This window comes from Sceloporus undulatus, chromosome 2 (genome assembly GCF_019175285.1).
Source record: "Sceloporus undulatus isolate JIND9_A2432 ecotype Alabama chromosome 2, SceUnd_v1.1, whole genome shotgun sequence".
Classification (NCBI taxonomy): domain Eukaryota; kingdom Metazoa; phylum Chordata; class Lepidosauria; order Squamata; family Phrynosomatidae; genus Sceloporus; species Sceloporus undulatus.
The window spans coordinates 251,085,971-251,110,370 of record NC_056523.1 but is presented as its reverse complement, the minus strand read 5'-3'; positions in this window follow the sequence as shown (position 1 = coordinate 251,110,370).

Below are 24,400 nucleotides of genomic sequence, written 5' to 3'. Positions count from 1 at the left end.
TTTCAATGTACCATCTGCAGTGAGAACTTCCTAATAATTTTCTCCTTCTCCATAAAATATTCATTAACCAAGAACAAAGTGGCACTGTACGATGTTCTTGAAAAGCCTTTAAAAATAGGGTTCAGTGCAAACAGAAAAGTAGCCATCCATCACAAAATACAGTGTTTGTAACCTTCTAGATGAGGACAAAGATTCCTCATTGAAATTAACACTCATATTGCTGCTTGATTTCGCTGCTTTTACAATGAGGTATGGCTGACAGCAGAATCTGTATATTCAACCCATTTGAAGAACTAATGTCCTCTTCCATATACTATTTAACTCTATTATCTTTGAGGGAAGGGGAATGTAACAGCTGAGTGTGCTGTGATGACAATGTACTGGACTTGTTTGCTGATGTTCTAGAAAAATACTAAATTATATTGTATGTAAAAAAATGAAGAAAAATTCCCCCCATGTTTCTTGCAGAACAGCAACAACAAAAATGTTCATCTTTATTTGACTGATTCTTATTTTAAAAAACCACAATTGGGTAGTGTCAAAATTGTTACTTATAGACTCAGTAAACAAATATAGTTACCCTTGGTATCTGCTGGGGTTTGGTTTCAGGACCCACCCACCCTGGTGGATACCATGGATTGCTGAAGTCCCATTAAATTCAGTGACATAGTAAAATGATGCCCCTTATATAAAATGGCAAAATCAACATTTGCTTTTTCTTATTTATTTTTTTAAGAAACATTTTCAAACCATGGATGGTTGAATCCATGCATAAAGAATACATAGATATGGAGGGCCAACTGCACTACTAAATCAGCTAATATTATCAGAAATTGTCTGGACATAAAGTCTACCAGCTAGAACGTGGCTGATGGGAGCATCAGATCCTGTCGTTTCACACGGAGCACACATGGAGTGCACAGCAGTGCTTTCTAAATTTTAGTGTAATGATGGCCTTGTAAAAAGAGATTGCCAAGAACTAAAAGCTTTTTTTATGACTCTTCACACTGCATTCTCATTTTAAAAAGAATCAGTTATAAAGACAGAGGAGAAGATAGAAGGCAGATGAATGAATGGCAACCACACAGTAGAAGGTAATTCAAGACTCTGGCTCCTGTTTGCCTACAGTGTGGCAGCTCTTGACATTTTGTTTGCATCCAACTGTCACAGTGATGCTATGGAGTTTGAAAATGCAAAGATTTGGATACTAGATTGTATGAGTCCACATCCAAATATCCTTAGAATAAAATCCAGAGTACTTTGGGGTAAATTCTGACCCTAATAATCCTCTCTCTGTCAAGTGGTAGGAGTATGGAAACAGACAACACACCCATTTCAATAGTGGTTTGATGTTTTATGGTGCAAATCCCATTTGTGCCTTGTACAGTACTCAGTTCCTGGGTAAACCACCTGTCTCTCAGCCTCACCAACTACCTTGTGTTAAAATCATGTTTTGTAACTGATAGTCCCAATATAATAGTCCCATTTTTTAAAATGATCATGCTCCCACCTCCACTGTCTCCTATTTATGGTGTACATAACACAGTACCAAAATTGCAAATGTGCTTACAGTCCCTCCCTTCAGAGTCAAGGACTCCTCTCTAAAAGCTCAACTGACATTAATAATGCATGAATTCTGCAAGCTCATAGTCCTTGATGGGCCATTTTGGTTTTTTGAATCATTTTATCTCTTAATTTAAAAACATGTATACTTCTGTGTACCCAGGGAGATATCTTACTATTAAACTATTTCCAACGTGATAGACAATCAACTACTTAACTTTCCTGATAATGAAAATCAGAAGGGTGGAAGAATCCAATATGCTTTGTTTTCATAACAGCATTGTGTAGTTTGTTTTCACAGAGATATTTTCTGGGACACCATGACCTCTTCCCTTAATTCTGCCAAGGGGTAATTGAATATATCCTGTGTGCTCCTACCTCTCACTCAGTGTCAATGTTTCTAAGCCCTCCAGTTCTTCACAGAAGACAGCACACATGTTGGATTACAAATTACCAAAGGAACTCTTTAATGCCAAACACTTTTCTATAATTGCAACAACAGTGTAACTGCTGAAATTAATCTTGTCACCCAAAGAATACTTCTAGGATAACATAGGAGTTGGGTCACACAGTGGTGTTATCTCCTAGAGATATTTCATTAGTTAGCAATGGCACACCTTTGCTCTTGATGTGTGCGTCTGTGTGTAGGGGGTTGTTACATTTCATTGCAGCCCTTTTATACAGATATCATGCTATGATCCACAAAACAATAAGAAGTAATAAGATTCTAAACAGTTGATCTTGGGAAACAATTGTGTTAAAAAGGATTAAATCTAAATATTCAGTCTTAAAATTAATTGTGGGTTGCCCTTCATTAATCTTATGAAGAAACATGTTAATTTTTTATACAGATAGCAACACTTCCATCATGTGTGTGTGTGTGTGTGTGTGTGATTATATACATAAGTATGTAAATAGATCTTGTAGCACCTTTTGAGACTGAGAGAAAGAGGTTGGTAGCATAAGCTTTTGTTGACCAAGTCTACTTCATCAAATGAATGGAGTGAAGTGCCCATAATATTTAAAGCAATGAAGATTTTTAAGAGTATTTGATATTTTACTTCAGTTTGGATGTGAGGCTGAAGTTGATTCCTTATTCTTAGTGCCTGATTTGTGAGAAACTTCAGAACACAGCCAGTTCATCCAGCTGAATAATTATGAGTCATGAATTCTATCAAACCTGTAAGGCTGAAATTAGTTCCTTATTCCCAGTTCTTGATTTGGATTTGAGGTGGGAGGGCATTGAAACCTTGTGCATTTATTGGCTGACAGGAAGCATATGATTCTTCGTCTGAAGATATTTTTTTATGTTACTGCAGTTACAAAGTTATTGGAGTTTTATGTTATAAAATTGTCTCATAATATCTTTAGTTGTAGATATTCATGCAAATTTATTTATTTATTTATTTATTTATTTATTTATTTATTTATTTATTTCATTTATATGCCGCCTTTCTCCCCAGAGGGACCCAAGGTGGCTCACAGATTTAATTAACACACAATAAAATTTAAAACAGTTAAAATAATCTAAAAACAATATAAAATTACATTAAACAGAAGTTAAAAGGCATGACAAATACACATGCTTAAGAGAGAAGCCACCGTAGCATGCTCATGTTTTAAATGCATGCTTAAATAAAAATGTGTTCGCCTGCCATCGAAAGGCAAGTAGGGAGGGGACCAGTCCAGTTTCTCATAGAAAGGAGTTCCAGAATATTCCAAAATAACAACACCTGTTATCCTTCAGGGTTTATGTCTGCTCTCTAAACCAATCTTCTATACCAGCTGCAGTTGGTTAGGGCCCAGATCATCCTCTACAATTATCAGCTGCACAGGTGAATGATGTTTCCAATTGGTTTGGGTCAAGTTGGGTCAGGGCAGAAGATGTTACTTAGGCGTGGTGCAGACCACCCAAAAAGGGCGGCCTGCTGGCACCTACTATTCTGATGGAGGGAAGCCTCAGCCACCAAATGGCGTGGCTTCCTGCCAGTGGAAAAAGAACCCACAAAAAGTGGGTTCTTTTTATGCTGCGGTTGTGGTGTAACAAGTGTGCCATTGGCACACTTCTTACATAAGTGCTGCGTGGTGCCATGCGGATGCTGTGCAGCACTTACGTAATAATGGCAGCGCTCATATAAACAAGGCGTCTCCATTGTTATGCCTTCGTCATATGCGAGGGTTGTGGGGTGTGTGGGCACTCCGCCCCCCAGGCAACCCTCGCACGTGATGAGGGTGCCACAAAGGGAGGTATGTACTGGGCCTATGTTAATTGAATAGATGGGCCAAATGAAGCAGCTTCGAGATGCTTTGGAGGCTGCTGTTTAAATGATGCATACCTCCAAAGCAGTCATAAGTCATACTCTGGTCCTTAGGACCAGAACAAAAGGCAACAGGATAGTCCAACTCCTGGTGGCACCTGTCAGGCCCTGCATCCATGCCCACCTTGGGAGCAAGCAGTGCAGACAGTGGGGTTCTGACCAGCTTCCAACCAGTATGGACTCAGGCCACTCTTTTGTGCCTGAGGAGGGAGGGTTCAGATTAAAATTTTTGTTGTTTTGAATGGGAAATAACAGTTGTAGTATTTTAAAGACACAGAAATTCTTTTCTTTGCAGAAAACGAGGTCTGTCTAGTAGTTAACATTCTGCTTCATCTGTGGTTCCCCCCCCCCCCATTCTGTGTTTAGCTAAGCAGAGTAAGCCCTAGTTTGTACTTGCTGGGAGACTGCCAATTAACATCAGGTGTTGAACGTCAAAGGGAGAAACTGGTAAAACCATCTCTGAGTACTCTTTGCCTAAGAAAACCCTATGAAATTCATACAGTCACCACAGGTTGATAGGAGAGTTGAGAGCACACATACACACACACACACACACACTAGTATTGTGGGTATTATGAAACGTTTTTGTTGCTACATCTAGAAACATTTCAGTGGCACTGGAATATTTTTATACCCTGCAGTGAGTGATAGGATCTAAGTTGTTAAAATCAATCAATTTAGAAATTTTCTAACACATAGATGCAACTTATTTGATTGACTCAAGTTAATTTCCAGAATTAAGTTATTAGTTAAATTATGATTTAGTTCAATGAGAAATCATGCCAGAGAGCTAAAAATAACCCAGCTGGTTTTTTAAACCCAGTCTAATTGGATTTTTGAAAACCTGACTCTAGAATTTTGTTAGTGCTTCATATCTGCAATATTTAGGTCACAGGATTCAAACCACTGCAAATGCACATAGCAGATTATGTAATTAGGAATTTAATCTGTGCAAAATTTGCACGTGGTTGCAAATTTTCCCTCAGTCTGCACAGGAAACAGCATTTTAAAAAAATCATACACATAGGCTGCTGGGATATCAGAGCTGTCAGATGACACCTGTTCCTGTTCTGTAGAAGAAAGAGTGGTTGGAGAATGAGGGATATGGCATGTTAGCTCTACTTAAAGAAAAGGTTTCTCCAAGTCCTTCTTGCAAATATTGTATAACAGGACTGATGCTATAGTAATAGTAATAGTGCCACTTTACTCTGCTTTGGTCAGACCTCACCTGGAATACAGTCTCTAGTTCTGGGCATTGCAATTCAAGAGGGACATTGGCAAACTGGAATGTGTCCAGAGGAAGGCGACCAAAACGGTGAAAGGCCTGGAAATTATACCCTATAGAGGCTTAGGAAGCTGGGTATATTTAGCTTGGAGAAGAGAATGTAAAGATGTGACATAATAGCTCTGTTTAAATTTTTGAAGGGATGTCATACTGAGGATGGAACAAGCTTGTTTCCACTGCTTCACAGACTAAGGACACAGAACAATGGATGCAAGCTACAGGAAAAGAGAGGCCACCTAAACATTAGGAAGATTGCCATGATGGTAAGAGCTTAAACAGTGGAATACATTGCCTTGGAATGTGGTGGAGTCTCCTTCTTTTGAGGTTTTTAAACAGAATCTGGATGGCAATCTGTTGAAAGTGCTTTGATAGTGTATTCCTACATGGCAGGAGGTTGGACTGGATGGCCTTTGGTGTCTCTTCCAACTCTGTGATTCTACTATTATGCAGAGTGAGGCAGTTGTCCCAAACAGCAGGTGTTTAAAGACAGGAGTGGCAATCCAGCATTAAGAGGACAGAACTGCATAAGTCATATTGTCTGGCTTCTGCCCTCAGGTGTGGCAGAAGATCCATCCTATTAAAAGACCTGCCCTATTGGAGTAACATTCAGCTGCCAGTCTAGGACCTAGAGCAATGGATGCAAGCTCCAGGAAAAGAGATTCCACCTCAACATTAGGAGGAACTTCCTGACAGTAAGGACAGTGGAACAAACTCCCTTGGAATGTAGTGGAGTCTCCTTCCTTAGAGGTCTTTAAACAGAGGCTAGATCGCCATCTGTTGGGGATGCTTTGATTTAGATTTCCTGCATGGCAGGGGGTTGGACTTACGGTCTCTTCCAACTCTACGATTCTATGATTCTGTTGGGGGAAGGGTGGCATCTTGTATGTCATTTCAGGCATGAAAATGTCTTGGGCCATCTGTGTTGAACAGATCACTGTGGTTTTAAATACAGTATTTTTTCCTTTTCTCTCAGTTAGCAACACCATCAATATATCAATTTTTAAATGTTTACATACAAACCGTAAGATTAAAGGAAAGCATTTGCTGCCTCACTGCCTATTTGTGGAGGATGAAACATTCAAGAGGACTAGGATCACTGATAAGCTGTTTCATCATAATGCTCTCAGATTAGGCTGAGTCACAGGGTAGAAGGAGGTTAATGCAATTCTAATGCAGATTCATTTCTTCTTTTTAAAAAAAGCAAATTAATAGAGAAATTGGATGAAATAAAATTATGAGTAAACACATGCAAGAATCAGCATGGACCAGAAGTAGATTGATTTGCCCATTCCAAATCAAGTTCCCAAGAGACTTTTAAATTGTAAGTAGGAAAGGAGGGAGTATGAAATTTGGACTAAGTCCTGGTATAGTAATCCACATCCTAAGGAAAAGCCCAGGAAAAAGATATTTTGCTAGACAAGGCCCTCTCCTTGTTTCTGAAGGGAAGCTCTAAAAATCACTCCAGAGATCATAAATAAGTCATCCAGATGCTTATCTTTCTAAATGGTGTTGTGGTTCAGATATAGCCTTGGGAACTGCTCCTATTTATGCCAGGCCTGAATAAATCCTTTTATTCATCAGCATATGCAAAAGTACCCCTAACATCTTGCATTCTGCCAAGCCAGCACAATTAGCTCTGAGAAGTAACATTCCTCTCTGTCCAAGTCTCCAAGAGTTATGAAGGAAGGGTGCCAAAATTGCTGAATGTACTTTGACCATAGTGTTTGTCTTAACTTACACATGATTTTGTAACAATAGATTTCAATTTGAACGGAGCCATGTGGGCATAATTAGAGCACTGGAGGGAGATGGAGTATGATTTCAGTATTGTTCCTCTAAATACAGCTTGCAGATTGGCATTTCAATGTTTGTGCTTGAGTTTAGGGAGTAAAGAGGACTTCAGAACATAAGCAAGTTTATTTTATTTCTTTGTTATTTTTGAGTTATCATGTCCTTATCCCAAGGAGCTCAGAACATGGTCCCCATCCTCCCATGACAATCCTGTGAGATAGCTTAGACGGAGAGAGAGTGATTTGGGCAAGTTTACCCATGGAGCTGAGTGGGGATCTGAGCCATAACACAACACTAGCCAGTATTCTATATTAATTTAAATAAGGGCTTGGAAACCTTGGTCATGAAATCTGATCCTTTTGGAGACCCTTTTGGAGAACATCTGTAGCTCCAGAGATGGCCACATCCCTCTCTCCATGACAACATAATCTTATCTAGGGTAACATCAATTTGTTTTGCCAGTACCACAGGAAGCTACTTGGGGATATTTTTATAGGGTAGGAATCTCATTTCTTTTAGACACTCAGGGGTGGGGAGCACACCAGATATACATAGGGCAGAAGTGAGATCAGACTATCATATTCCACTTCCTCTACTGTGTACATATGCATGCTGTGCTGATGTCTGGCAAAACTCTTGACATTAGGCAGAGGTGCCTATGCATGTGCCAGTTCAGATATATTGCAGATTTGTGATGGAATTTGCAGGGATGGAGTCTTGCTGCCGTGAACCCACCCTAGAATGGTGTGCATTGCACTGCATTGATTATATATTTGTCTTGCCTTTGCTCCAATGAATTCATGGTTGGCACATACACCTGTCCTCCCCACTTTATCCTCACAACTGCCTACAAGTTAGATTAGTCAAAGAGAGAGAAAGAGAGAGAGAAAAAACAAATAGACTAACCAAGGGTGAGTTGATTGGCTCAGGGGCACTGGAACTTAGATCTCCAAGTTCACACAGCTTGGAGAAGTTACTTTTTGGGCTGTAGTTCCCTAAACCTGCCAGCAAGCATCGTCAGTGGCCATGGACGATTGGTAGCTATTGTCCATAAAAGTAATATTTTCAGATTCTGTTCTGACCACAGCACCTACTGGCTCTCGGTGTATAGAATCACTTCTGAACATCTGGAAGCAGTTTCTGAGTTGTGGTGATTTTTGTTTTTTTGTTCTTGACATCCATGCAAACAGTTGTGCTCATCCAGAGACCCATTAGTCTACCACTGCTCACATCTATTTTGTTGACTGAGGTATATCTATAAGTGTGTTAATCAGCTCACTAGTGTGAGGATGGCTGTGCTACCACCCAGCTACTGCTTATTAATAACCACAGTTAAAGTAATCATCAATGTTTCTACTTGAATTCCACCTCATCTTCCCACCCAAGAATTTTATAATAATTTGCTAACTGTGAAACACTCTATGCATTTGATGAAATGGAATGCAGTTTATGAACAGGGTGGGACCCATTCATAAGCAGAGTCCAGACTACCAGAATCCCACCAAGAGGGTCCGGCTGGCAGCCACTGATCCCTCAACTTTCCCAGCTCACCTCACCTCAGTGCTGTATTGCCCATCACTATCCCATTTTCTGGCCCTCCACCCACTGCTGACTCATGTAGTTTTGCTCCTGTCATGTCCTAGAATATTGCACTACCAGCTTTTTCCTCATCCTGGGCGTGGGCTGAGACCAGGGTGGGACTAGGCTGGGACTAGGCAATCCATGACCAGATCATTAACATCCCGTTCATCTCCCTTCCCTGGCTAAAAACACTTCTTTTCCATCAATGGGAGGCATTCCGATTGGGGGTGGGATGGTAATGATCTGGGCATGGAGCTGTGCAATAGCACATGTTCCCTGCCCAGTTTCAGCCTGTGCCCAGATTGGGAAAAAGGGAATGCGATAATCTCCCTACTTGGAAGAGACCACCTTAGAAGAAGAGGGGGAAGAGGAGAGCCCAGATAATCCGCTTTAGTCAGAGCCTTTGCTGCAAGACAACAGATCCATTGTTTCTCTCTGTGTTACATTTTCTGCACTCTCATTTCCTGACCTTCAACCTATTCTTGGACTGTTGTCTTCAGTGATTCCCTCCTTCACTTTTTGGACTACTTATTGTGCTCATAACTGAGATTGCATTGATTGTGTCTTGGGTGTTATGGGCCCTCTGTGGATGTTCCTGTTTTGGCTTGGTCTTTGTATGGCTTGTTCTCTGGAGTTTTGGGCTGTGTCTACACTACAGAATTAATTGACATTGCTTTAACTGCCATGGCTCAATGCTATGGAATTCTGGGATTTGTAGTCTTGTGAACTATTTAGCCTGCTCTGTCAAAGAGGTCTGGTGCCACAATAAACTACAAATTCCAGGATGGGATGGCACCATGACAGTTAAAGTAATGTCAGATTGCATTAATTCTGTCGTGTGGCAGCAGCCACAGATGCATTTTCCAGGGTACCCATCACTCTGAAACAGGACAGTTCCTCCTTGCCATCACTGCCAAATCTGCTGCCCACTATCATTCCCTGGTCCTTCTTCTCCTGCTCTCTCTATTTCCCATCTACTTGCTCACCCACTACTAATCGTTGTTCAAGGGTGGCAGTAGTTGATACTCCTGTTTGTTGCTGTTGTGCCAGCCTAATATCTTTCTTTCACAAGCCCATCCACCTAGTAACTTCTGTTTTGTTTTGCTGAAATGAATTATACTGCAATGGGTTGGGTTCCTAACAAACACACATATCTGAATCTCCTTTACACATTACTGATGTGTAAGACCCAAACTGTAAAATATATATCACTGAATACTAAGGATTATCCATGCCATGATGTTTCCCATTTCTATGTATGGTTGTGAAAACTGGACAATGAAGTAAGCTGAAAGGAAGAAAATAAAATTATTTGAGATATGGTGTTGGAGAAGACTTCTACAGATACCATGGACTACCAAAAATGGACAAATAAAGGGGTCCAAGAACAAATCAAGCCTGAACTCCCCCTAGAAACTAAAATGACTAAACTGAGACTGTTTGTACTTCAGATATATCATGAGACGACATGACTCACTAGAAAAGGTAATAATGCTTGGTAAGGTAGAAGGCAGCAGGAAAAGAGGAAGACTGCATTCCATGGCTCCATGGAATTCATGGGATTTGTAGTTTGTTGTGGCATTAGAATGCTCTGACAATGATAACTCTGTTGTAACTACAAATCTCAGAATTCCATTGTATTGAGCATGGCAGTTAAAGTGATGTCAAACTGCATTATTTCTGCAGTGCAGATTAAACCTGAGTCCGACAGTACAAAACAGTTGTAAACAGGTCAACTAGAACATACACTGAAGACACCTAAATAAGGAATTAGTCATTACAAAGGGAGTTTGCTGGTACTTTTTAAACTGGGAACTCAGTAAAGATGAATAATAATTTGATACCAAGTCTATTGCTGAAAAAAACAACAGATGTTCATGGCACCTTAAAGAGCAATAATTCTTTTAAGACATTATTGCATTTCCCCTTGCTTTGCCTGGGTACTTTGTTCTGTTACATTTTCCCCTTTCAATGTCTTTCAGTGCTTTCCTAAGTGCAGCATTTATATGAGGAAGTGGAAGAGTTTAAAATTTCTGTGAAGCAAATTGTAAGATTTTACTCATTAGCTAAACACTGAAAAGCAGCAAGCTTATTTCTTGCAAAAAATTGGGGTGCACCTTTTGGGCCTTTTATTCCAACTTCCAGAAAGGATAGAGACTTACCTATTCCTAAAATAAAACTTGAGAGAGAGAGAGAGAGAGAGAGAGAGAGAGAGAGCTTGGAATCTGGGCCAGCTAATGGTACAAATGCATAAGAATCTGGTTAAAATCTGGCCAGCCAAATAATATGTCCACACTATGGTACTCCAATTTACTCCAGAATAATCTCTGTTCTTTCCTAACCATAACTTGGTTTAATTGTTCACCTGTTAATAATATAAATGTTCTTGAGTAATAATCATTTGCCAGGAGAATTCTCATTATGTGCACATTAGCCTTTCTGATCATGATAGTATATCAGGGATAAATCATGAGAATAGATTCCCCCCATTAATGAGTGCTCTTTGTGAATGTCAGGCCAATAACTGCTCTAATGTCATTACTATGGATTCCTCTGTGCCATTATCATCAAAACTGTATTTTGAAAACTATCCATCCATCAAAATTTGAATTGTTAACCTCCATGTTACAGCTTGTTAAATAGAGACATAAATGTCTAATTTAACAGACACTTTAAGCCTACTGCTGAAATTTATTACAAAGCTGCCACCCAAATAAAAATGATAAATACTCAAGGAACGTTGTAAAAAACACTGGATCCAGTCCAGAAAAGTGAAAGACTGAAATCAATGGGGCTCAGGCACATGGATATAGGGCAGGGGTAGGCAACCTGCGGCCCGCAGGCCGTATGCGGCCCGGCAAGGCCTTGGGACCGGCCCCAGCCCCGTCCTGCCGCCGATTGCCACCAGGGCCTTTGGGGGGCAATTGTCTATAGAAGCCTCAGAAACATGCATTTATATTAACATTTTTTAAAAAATCAGCAATTTTTTTCGCGTGTCCTCCATTTTTTAAAAAAGTGTCTTCCATTTGAAAATTTTGTCCTACATTTGTCCTGGTTTATTTATATATTTAATTTTTTTTAAAAAAATTATTTAATTATTTATTTTTTGGCTTCGGCTCCCCAGTTGTCTGAGGGACAGCAACCCGGCCCCCGGCTCAAAAAGGTTGCCTACCCCTGATATAGGGCATCCTTGACTTTAATAGAGCACTAATATCCTCTGGATTGTTTTCCTGCTTTTTCTGTTAGGTCAAAATTACACATTACAGCCTGAATTATGTTGCTAGTTCCAAGTAGAGTAGACCCATTGAATTAAAGAAACATATCAAGGTGTTGACCCACCATTGAACAATTGATTTCCTGGGTCTACATTGTTTTGACTCTGACCTCAACCTTGTGGATCCCATCTTGTCCAGGCATAGTTTTTGCTAGGTCTTTTTTATTTAAAATGTAGGAGCATCTCTGGAGCTTTGCAGGTGGGACAAACAGGTCCCATTAGCCTTCTAAGGTCTGGAGGCTGAACATTCATTTGAGGCTTCCCTTCCTTCTTTTATCAGTTGGCATGTACTGTCAATGTTGCTGTTAAGTATTCTTCCACATGGATATTAGATTGGCTGGATTTAGAAAAGGACAGACTTCCTATCTTTTAAATAACTGCCTAGAAGAAATTGACAGCAACTCAGTTTCTTATGGGAAACAACACTCTAGGTCCAGGTTGGGGAACCTCTGGCCCACAAATGCAGTTAGCCTCTATTTCCCTAGGGCTGTAGATATAGAGGATGGGTGGGATGAAGTTGTCCTCCCTCCCATGAATGTTGAGATCTCCCATGAGATTTACATTCAGTCTCCCATCTGTAGCATTGCAGTAACTTAAAATTTAGTAGTGTACAGCAGGTCCTTGTTATCTGCTAGGGTTTGATTCCAGGATCCCCTGTGGATAACAAAATCTGTGTATGCTTGAGTCCCATTAAATACAGTGGCATAGTAAAATGGTGTCCCTCATATAAAATGGAAGAATCAAGGTTTCCTATTCGGAATTTATAATTTTTTGGAATATTTTCAAGATGTGGATGCTTGAATCCGTGGATAGAAAATCTGTGGATAAGGAGGGTTGACTGTACTCAGAAGACATCCAAAAAAAGGGTAGGCAATGTTCCCCAGGGAATGGAAACACAGCAAATATGAGATTTCAACATATGAACAATTTTCAGTGTCTCATGCTTTGCAATGTTGCAAATGTAGGGGCTGAAGGAAAGTTTCATTAGAGCAGAATTCTTAAGAGGATACAACCTCATTTCTCTCCTCGTAGATACATTCCTGCAATTCTGTACCCCTTCACTGCCTCCAAGAAAATCACATAATTATCCCAGTGAAGCTACAGGAATCGCAGTATGCTCGCAGCCCTAGGAGAGTCATACTCCCACCCAGTCTCCAGGATATCCCAGAAACAAATAAAAGTGGCAGTCTAGCATAGAGGAGAAAAGCCATATGGGGTAAAGTTACAGTTACTGTGTCACATAGTATACTGATTTTTAAACTCTTTATTCACATGATACACAAAAACATTGCTGTGGTCATGCAGCAGCACTTTTCCCTTTGCTTAATAAAGCAACAATTTAAATTTGTCCTGACAGCAGTCACTTCTTTGGAGGTTGGGGGCTGGGATGTTTTACTACCCCACAGTTCTTTAATGCTTTTGTTCCTCTTCCATACTGGTCTCATTAGCAAAGTGCTGTCTTCCCTCATTCTTCTAACCACATTTCAGGCATATTTTCTGCCCAACTTGTTGGATGTAAGCAACACATGTACACACAGCCCCTATACCATACAAACTGTAGCATAAAAGCATCACAGCAACTCCTCCTGGTTCTTATCACCATAATCCTATGCAGGATCATTTATAGGCCTAACCGCACCCACTTTGGAGATTATCACATGTCTATTTTTGCACTATCAGGGCACAGGCTCAAATGGGTGAAAACGGATCGTACTGCACATCTTTTTGCCCACCTCAGCCACATTATGTACCGATCCAGACTCCTGGTCTATTTTTTCAAAGGACAGGAAAGTATTGTAGGTTCAAAAAGTATGCCAGGAGTCTGGATCAAGTATGTGATGCGGCTGAGTTGGGCAAAAAAGGTGTGATAAGATCTGTTTTCATCTGTTCAAGCCCATGCCCGGATCGGGCAAAAATAGACATGCCATAATTTTCTTTGAGACAACCAAGGCAAGTCAAAAAGCATGTGAAAGATTAGTGGCCACGTGAACCAGGGTCAGAGATAACTTTTCTGAGAAGTAATGTGAACAATTACATTGGTTTATTTGGAAACAGGGCAAATCCACTTTTAAAAAATGGCAGAGCATTTGAAACTATGGGAAATACATATCTTGTCATATCTTGCCACACAGGGCAGGACAGAAATATTTTAAATAAATACATATCAGTGTGTGGAGCCACCTGTAAACAGAACAGTATGAGGCATTGAGTAGTTCAAAGTTATTGTATAAGTTTTGTGTCCATGTCTGATCAAAACTGTGTGAGAGAGAGACATTTGTGTCTCTGTGTGAGAGAAAGAGGAGTATGACTTTGTATATCTCTCTGTGTCTCTGTGTGAGAGAGAGGGGGCTATGTTAATGCCTGTGTGTGTATGTATGATGGGAGGCTGCCATTACAGAGCAGTATTCTATTAACAATACAGTTATACACATATCTACTCAGAAGTAAGTCCCAATGCATTCATTGGAACTTACTCCCAGGTAAATATGTATAGGACTGTAGCCTGAGACATTCTACAAGGCAATTTGAAATGCATGGATTTCTTTTGACAATCATGTTTTTCCAACTGTTATCTTTTTTAACTAATTACATTCCTTTTATCTCCTGGAGGTAAAGGTTTTGCAAATTATTTCCCCCAACTGCCCATACCATTTCTATTTTAAGAACAACCATGTGAAATAGGATATGCTGAGAAGCTACAATTGGTTCAAGTTGACAAGGTGAATGTTCTGTTAAGGGATCTGTTCTGATATTAAATGTCTGGGCAGTGAGGATGAGTGTCAGAAAAGAGCTCATGTAATGATCATGGATCTGAGAGAAAGCTGTAATTCTGAGCAGATCTGGTAAAAACAATTTAATTTTAAAACAATACACTGTATAATGCTGCATTTTAAACAGTACACTAATGTACTGTATAAATATGCCAAGCATGCACACACATTCATAATGTTTATTTATTTGAGCCTCCTCTTTCAGGTTTTCCTAAATTTAGTAAATAATTCTAAAGGTTTAATGGCTTAAAATACTGCAGTATTGCATGCTTTAACTCACTAATAATTTTTGTCTGGGCACATTCTTGCAGTGATGCTTGCTTGGCCATAAACTGTATAAAGTCACATGTGTCCACCTTTTTCCATCTGTGAAATGTTGATTCAAGTTAACGAATGATGCCCACAACATCTCTTTTCAAGTTTTAATTCTCTGTTAAAGCCTTCTCATCCACCTCTCCCTCCATTTTCTCCCCATGATTTCACAATTTAATGCCAAAATTTAAACTATCCTTTCCAATCTTGTAATTCCCTACTCCTCAGGTGTAACATACTAATCACTTACATTGACTAAATTCTCTACTTTTTCTCCTGTTTTGTTGGATGAATTGCCTATCCTGTTGATGTCCTCAAATCCTTCAACCTGTTATCTTGATCCGATTTCCTCTTGTTTCCTAAGCACTCCTGCTATATTGCCCTCTCTTCTTCAAATCATCAATCTTTCTCTTTCTACTGGTTTATTTCCTTCTATGTTTAAACATGCTTTAGTTTGTCCCATTCTCAAGAAGCCCTCATTGAATCCATCTTCTTTTCCTAACTACTGCCTAATCTCTTTACTGCTTTTTCTCTCCAAGGTTTGGGAACATGCTGTTTACGCTCGTTGTCTTGAGTTTTTATCAATTCTATCATAGATCCTTTTCAATCTGGCTTATATCCATTGAGCTCTACAGAGATGGCTCTTATGAAAATTATAGATGATCTTCTTTTGGCCATGTCAAAAGGCCTATATTCAGTTCTTCTTCTTGATCTTTTCACAGCTTTTGTCACAGTTGAACAAGGTCTCTTGGTGGATTTGCTTCAGGATCTAGGATTTACTGATCTAGTCCTTAATTGGTTTAGATCTTTCAAATTGGTCATTTGCTGTGGTAGCCAGTAAGATATCTAAAGACTTTTAGATACAGTTTGATATTCTCTGATAATCCAGACTAATGGTGTATTAGTTGTGTGTAGTTTTATGGTTTTATAGTTGTGTTTTAATGGGATAAATTGCTAGTTACTGTATATTATTTTATATCATATGATTTTTAGATTGTTTTTTATTGTTTATGTTTTAATGTTTTAAATTTTTTTAAATTTATTTATTTATTTTAGATTGTATTCCATTGGCAGGTTTTATGTTGTTTTAATGACTTTATAAAGTGCTGTGTAAAACATATGGCACTATATTAATAATAATAATAATAATAATAATAATAATAATAATAATAATAGAAAAGAATACAGTTTTAATTAGCTCCTGTTACCGTAGGGCCCGATCAGACAGGCCAAAATAAAGCTGTGCCAAAGCTGCACTCCAGTCCTTAAGACTGGAGCGTGGCTTTGGCGTGGCTTCTGGCCTTTTAGGACACATGAAGCATTTAAACAGCATACCTTCAAACTGACCCGAAGCAGCTTTATTTTGGCCTGTATTTTCCGGCCTTTAGACAATGTTGAAAGACGATGCATGTGGAATTTAATCAATATCTGGAAGTTCCATAGACCAATTTCTTTGGACACCAAGAGGCTCCATAGAAAGCTACAGGATTGCTGAATAAAGATAAATGAAATAGTTGAGACAGAACTTTACGTACCACGTTGAGTCAATATTTACAGCATTCCTGCAGCAGTGAAAGGAAACCAAAGCCAAATCCCTTCACACATTTTTATTTTATTTAATATAAAACAAGAGACACACAAAATGTGATCTGTTTTAAATTTCTTTCCCCCTCCTCTCTCTTTCACATAGTATTGATCCAACATCAGATGCAGGAAAATTAAGGCCAAACTAATATGGCTGTGAAAGATTCAAACAGAGAGTACCAGGGAAATTATATTACATTTAGTCAATAGCTGCTTTATAAATATTTTAGAACACCATGAAGGTCTTCACTGGTGACCTCAGTCAGAGCAGGCACATACTTGCTGCCTTTCCCACAGTTTAACAACATCTTTCTGTGCAAGGATGCCTCCAAATAGCGTGCAGAGTTTTTTCTCTTCTACTCTTTAGGTATGGGCTTTGGTGTGACCATGCTTTTAATTTTTTTAATTAAGTTTAATTTTAAGGATCATTTACAGAAAATAGTGCCACGTTTTACAACCTATTGGCTTCATCAGACTAGCCAGATGTGGTATGGAAAACACAAAGCTATGCCCTCAGGAAAGTGCTGAGCCTGGGAAAGTTACATTTTTGGCCAGAAGCACTCACAATCTCCCAGGCAGAGTAGGTTGACCTCTCTCAGTTTCTTTATCTCTTCAGATATGTTATAGCCATCATATGCATGTTTTCACATGAAGGCCAGACTAGGCATGACTTGTGAGAATCAGAATGAAGCAATGGTTCTTGACTAGACCACAGCTTTATAAGTGGAGGAAAGTATGTTTATTAAAACCCTCTTCTTCCCTATTCTGTTTTACTTACTTAAATTTCCCCTTCCAGATGGCTTTAGCCATAAACGGCAATAACAACAGATATAATACAGATGCTGTTCTCCTGTCCAGAGTTAAGTTTGAGAATGAGCTTGATTTAAACTGGAGCACCGATCATGGGAAAGGAGTATATCCTTCATTTCCCCATCCCACAGTCCCAACTGAAATTCCCTTTTTAGTTGTGTCAGAGTAGGGTTAGGCAAGGCAACACAAAGCCCACAGGCTGCATGTGGGCATCACACCTCCTTTTATAATCCCCATTGTCTCTTCCATACTGTCATTTTTTAAATGCCTAGTTTGTGTAGTATGGTTGCAGCAATGGTACCTCTTCTCAATATCCTTTTGGAATAAGGCTTGTACGATCATACATAGATATGGGGGGGAAAATTCCACAAACCCAAGAAATTTTCAGATTTTTTAAATAAAAAGAGTACTTTTTGCAAGAAAAATACATTTTGCATAAAAACATTGTGTCTTGAAATCAATGTGGGTTTCTTTTGTGTAAAATTAACTTTTTTCATGAGGAAAACATGTATTTTACACAAAATCCCCACGTTTCTGGAAACAGTGATTTTGTTTGATACAAAAATATGTTTCTAGAGAACATATTTTGTTTAATCTGGAGGAAAAGCTTATGTGGGTTTCTAGAAACTGATTTTTACAAACAAAATGCTTTTTCCTGAAAAATGTGCTTTTAGCATAAAACATTTCCCCCTCTGTTTTCAACAGCCAGCATGGTTTTGTGTGCGTGTGCAAATTGCTGCTTTATACAGTTGCTTTTTCCTAAAGACGCTTGTGGGTGTCTGGACCAAAACCTCCACTATTTTAATGCAAAAAACCTCACTACTATTTCTGCCCAGAATACTCTTCCAAAGCACATTGGAATGTGAGAAAATTAGGCAAGAACCATGCAAATATATTTAGTTTCTCCTAGGAAACTGGGGAGAAAACTGTGGAAATTATTTAACTATGCATGTGAAGATGAAATAGTTGAATATTTTCCTCCTTAAATATATATTCTTTTCAAAGCTGAATTGTGTTTTCAATCCTCCTGGAATTACAATTCAGGCTGAAAACAAAGTGCATTTCGAATGCACTCAAATACGTTTGAAGGGGCTGCCAAAAACCCCACTTAACCACTTTTTCACCAAGTTTTCCTAAAAGATTTGCATTATCAGCCGAGTGAATAACTGATGTGAATAGACATGGGATAAACTGGGATAAAACTACATGCCTTGAATGTGTTTTGAATACATCTACATTATCAATTCCATCTTTATTTTCATTGTTGACACATGTGAGCAACAGAACTTGCAGAGATGTACAGTGGTACCCCGGGATACGAATGCGCCGGGTTACGAATTTTTCGGGATACGAAAAAATCCCATAGGGATTTATTGCTTCGGCTTACGAAGGTTTCTTCGGGTTACGAAAAAACCGCGGCGCTATTTTCCGCCACCGGAGGGCAGCAGAGAGCTATTTTTCCATTAGCGCCTATGGGAATTCGGCTTACGAAGGTATTTCGGGTTACGAAATTAACCGCGGAACGAATTAATTTCGTAACCCGGGGTACCACTGTACATAGATGTGGTTCCAATAAAAAAAATAGTGTGAACAACAAAACTGGAATATATGAATGAGATTATTTGCATAGTTGGTCTAAAAATAGGAATACCTGAACAACACCTAAAATGGGTTTAAGTGTTTTCTAACAATTGCTATCTAGATTATCCTACATTATAGTGGAAGACATGTAATGCACAAATGAACTGGTCATGATGTAAGGTACCTGTGGTTCTTCTTCTGTGGTACCAGGTTTCACATACTTTTGTTTTCCAAAGGTTGAGAGAGTTATCAGTTCCCACAGACTCCCCACATTTTTGGTTGGAAATTTGACACAATATATACCCATTTTAATAAAGTTTGCCAAGTTGGTGATAAGAAAATCTCATATCCATATTAGGGCTATATCTTTATAGGCCAATTCAAAGATCACAAATTTGTGCACAAGTCTCCAGCCCTCTCTCATAGGATAGATTGATGTGAGTAATTTCAAAGAGTCTATAGACACTTTTCATCCCTGAGCAGTTGTCACTATACACCACCAAAATTTTGTGGCAGTAGTAGAAGGAAGGAAGGAAGGAAGGAAGGAAGGAAGGAAGGAAGGATAATCTTGCTTCCAGGGGCATGATAAACCTTTAAATCAAATCATGGACTCTCTTTGCATCTTGTTTTAAAAGGGAAAAATGAGGAGGAAGGTTAAAAACTATTATTGTTGCTAAAATTGGCAGTGATCTGGGCACTATGAGGGCTTCAAGGGTCACAAAAGAGGTAAGAGGTCTTGTAAAGCCTACAAGCCACGTATTCACCACCCCAGAGCTTGACTGTAAATAAAGCAAAAAGGTGCGCAGAAAGGCTACTGTTGAAGTCTACATTTAATCACAGTCTTAAGACAAAATGTGGAAGAAGACTTGAAATATTTAAACAAGACTCCACTATATGTTATGATGGTCTCAGGTTGCACCTAAGAGTGTTCCTAGGATTTCTGGGATGAGGAAACAAACAATGGTCGACCCCTCATTTTTGAAAATATAAAATTCAACTGTTGCCTAGATGTGACTTATGTGAAGAAATACACAAGCATCGTGGAAGGTAGAAAACACAAATGTGGGGGGAAATGAACAATAATTTCTCTTTCAAATGGTTTTCAAATGAGAAAATACTATTTCCTATCCTAAAAGGCTCTCCCATAATGAAAGCTGGTTCCATAATCTATATTAATTACTATTGATATGCCTCGGTCTTTTGAGAATGTGGTTATATTTATAGTTTTATAAACAGGCACGCGTGCACAAAGCACCTTCAAAAAATAAAACACTGATATCCTATTGTATATATTTCCACCTCATTTTTGTCCTAGACAATCCCTAGCCAAAATCTCTTTAAGCCAGCTTGGAAAATGATCTCTCTTTTCCCATGCCATGCCATATGGTTGATTGAGTCCAGTTTCCCCTGGCCTGCTCTCTTCCCATTCTAAGGGTGATTTAGTCAAGAAACTAAAATAGGATTTACTTTGCTGGCAAGAAAATAAAGCTCCAGCTAAAATAAAAATTGTGGCATGTGGAAACAAAGGGTTCCTCATAAATGTTCAGGCCGAAGTGCATTTGTCCATTCTGTACTTGGTGTAATCTTTTTGCCAAATATGTACTGCCGCTCATTAAAGGGAATGCATCCTTTTTGTTTTGTGTTGTGGTACTGTGAAGTAAGTTTGGGAAGAGGGCCAAAAATGCAGATGTCTAATACAGGTGAATCCAGACCATTTCATGATTGTGTCACATGGAACAGCCTCAGAAATAATCTAGAAAGGTCAAATACCTGGTCAGTGATCAAACAAAAATGTCTGGCTTGGCCAATGCCTAATGCTGAACATGTGAAAGCTAGATGGTTTGGCCTAACTGTATAGCATGTGATGGACCTGGAGATGAAGGAACAAAGGTAATATTTCTTTTATTTTTAAAGTGTTTTTCCTCTAGGGCAGCTGGAAGGCAAAGTCCCTTTACTCCCTATATAGCTGAAAGGCAAGATATAAATCTTTTAAATAAACGAATCCTCCTTTTGGCAGGCTTTTCGTAGAATTCTAATAAGTCCAGCTTTTGTTTTCCAAGAAAAGCAAGGTAGGTCAAAAGATTCCTGATAACTGAGCATCTTTGTTGAGGTCATAAATTATCCCCACTTCCTTAGGCCTTATTGGAGCCATCCAATAACGTTATACTGGGAACAGCTGGGTCTTACCCTTCCACATTTCATGGAAGAATACCAGAACATCAGTACGCTCTGACAGAGGGCAGGGTCACTTCACACACAGAAAATAATGTATTTATTGATTTGGCGTTTCCTTTTTTGCAGGCTACCCTAATCTCAGTACAGAAATTTCAGGGCTTCTATGCTTAATATAGTAATTTAACGTGTTCTTCCTCATTAATAACTTTTGCCCTCCTGGTGCCTGGCCACACCTTTTTGACTACATTCTGATGTTGTTCAGTCACCTGTGCCCCTGTTTTCATCTTTTAAATGTTGGAGGGTATGCAGACATCTGGGAGGCATAACATTAGGGGGAGGTTGAACCAATTTCCCCCCACTGAAACACATCCCTCCAGACCAGCTTCTAAGACCTCTGCTTTTCCCAGGCCCCAATCCTTGCAGTTATGCCTTGTTTTTCCTCATGCAAATGAATATGCCACATTTCAGATGCTGAGTTAATCTCCCACTTCACAGGAAACTGCTGAAGGACTGGAATAAATTTGTCCGATAGCAAGGAAGTCTCTTAATTCACAAGACCAGTGATCTGTAGATTCCTGAGGTTAAAAAGAGTGAATAAGAAAATGGGAGAGGGCTCTCAGAGGTACTGCTGATAAGACTCATGGGCTGCATTCAAACTATAGAATTGTATGTGACTTCAAGTTGCCTTGAATTTATGGTGACCCCATGAATTTCATATGGTTTTCTTAGGCAAGGAATACTCAGAGGTGGGGTTTTCCAGTTCTTTCTTCTGAAATATAGCCTACAGCATCTGGCATTTGTTGGCAGTCTCCTATCCAAGCACTAACCAGGCTGGCCCCGCTTAACTTTCTAGATTAGATAGTATCTAGTGCTTTTATTACTCCACTTTAAACTGCCATCATTCCATACCATGGAATCCTGGGATTTTCAGTGTAAGGAGGGATATTTAGAATTCTCAGCCAGAGAGCTCTAGTGCTTCACCAATCTACAAACCCCAAGACTGCATACAATGGAACCATAGCAGTTAAAGTGAAATAATAGTCCTATAACTATGTAGGGTGGAAGGGCACATCAATCTTAAAAGAGAGAGAGAGAGAGAAAGAAAGAAATGAACAGGAAAATAGAAAGGGTGCTGCTAAGATTGTTGAGGTAAAAAAATGAGTGGGAAAATGGAAGAAAGCTCTCTGAGTGACAGTGAGATTCCTAAGATAAAAATAGGTAAGGGGGAAAAAATAAGCCATCACATGGATCCCTTTTCTGATATCAGACTTGAATCATGACGGGTACAATTCAACTAGTATTAAAAACAATGTGCTCTTCCAGATGGGACAAAAGTGTTAAGAGGCGGCAGCATTTGTTGCTGTAGATCTTAAAACAAATATCTCTAGGGTGTTTCTTCTGTCTTAGACTATTTTCAGGCAATTTCCAAAAGCAGATGCAACATTTTATTCCCACTCTTGAGTGGGCTTCATTTTAATACCAAGACATATTGTTTCCTTCTCATCTTCCCCTTTATTTTTCCATTTTTGTTTGATGTGTTTTACATTTTGTAGGGCATCACTGAAATGGCATTTTTGTATGATATCTCACTAACACTTAAAAAAAAAATCAGAAAGGAGAACATTTGCCATTCAAACCATAGGGCTATCCCAGCAAATCATGTGCAGGTAGAAAAAACAACAGCACCTTGGGTGGACCCTAATGCAGTCAAAGAAATGTCTAAAAGCGCCCCTCAAGAGAACAGAATAAGTGAGAACAGAAGCAACAACTACTGGTAAAAACTGAAGGAACTATGCAAAATCTCACATTTCATTAAACCAATCTGGAAGACCCCGATGAAAGACTTTTCAGTCATGTACTTTCCCTTTCACATATCATGGCTAAACATTAAACATACTAGGGTTGTTGGGTTTTTTTCCACACTTTCAAAATCACAAGAAAATATAAAGTTTCCTGATCATTATTCCATCCAGTCAGGGATAAGGAGGAAAGGGCATTCTTTTAGTTCAGTTGCTATTGTTGTTGTGTGTCTTTAAGTCATTTCCAACTCCCTAAGGTGAATCTATAATGGTGTTTTCTTAGCCTGATTTGCCTTTCCTTGAGGATGAGAGGGTCTGATTTGCCCAAGGTCACCCAATGGGATTCATGGCTGAGTTGGAAATCGAATCCTGGTCTCCAGAGTCATAGTGCAACACTCAAACTATTTATTCCTGTTGTAATAATGAAAATATCCCAAAATGAGAACTGTTGGAGGAGAAGAGGGGAAAAAAAACAACCCAACACCAGAACAAACCCCTTAACTTTTAGTGTTTTCTCCTTTGATTCCTTACATTATTCCAGCTTTCCATTAGCTAGTACTGTACCTTTTAGATATGGAGAAATACAATTCCAGTGATGTAGTTTTAGTTTAAAACAATTAAAAAGTGCCAGACTGGAGAAGCCTGCATTGTTCAATCAGAACCAAGAAAGAAGGGAAGAGAAAGAAAGAAAAGAAAGAAAGAAAAGAGTCTTTCAAATAATGTTCTCAAAAAACATGCGTGCAAGCAAAGCATTTGGTGGTCATGTCATCTCCTGCACAAATGTTTTGATAAATGTTATAGGGGAAAGTTGAAAGCCACTGAATTCTGTCAAAAAGTCCCTCAAAAGGAAGCTCACATGCCCTGTCGTGCATGTGAGGTTTGTTTATTTCTCTCTGAGAGCTGGGAAAGCTGTTCAAATAATGTCAGAGTTGTAATAGCACCTGATTATTGGAAGGCTTGACAAAGGAATGTCAAGGTACAAACCACAGTGTAGTAGCAATCACTTGGCAGTTTTGCAGAATGGAAAGTAATGGGGCGTGAATGAATCTCTCTCTCTCTCTCTCTCTCTCTCTCAGAAAATCTCTCTCTCTCTCTCACACACACACACACACACACACACAGACAGAGGCTTCCATGCCAGTCTTCTGCTAGGCTGCAGTGGTGGACTGTGTGTGTGTGGCAGACAGACCTCTTAAGTGGGAAACATTTTCTTCTCCAAAATGGCCCACTTATTTTCTTTTGAGTAAAAGAGGAAATGAAAGGCTTTTGTGTGAAATTTCATCTGGCAACTTTGGTTGGCTTATACAAATAGTTCCCGTCTCTAAATACAAGCAGACACTGGGAAAATCTGAAACAATACCCCTTTTTTTGGTCATAATGTTTAAACAGTAAAAATAGTAGTACATCAACCGCAACATTCAATGATGTGTTTGTTTTTTCAATTTATTTTCTTTCTCTTAGTCTTAACATTGCTTTAGGAACTCAAAATTAAGAACACAATTGTTTCGGGACAGTCCTGTCTGTACTAAGTGGAGAATGGGGTTGGCTGTAGAGCA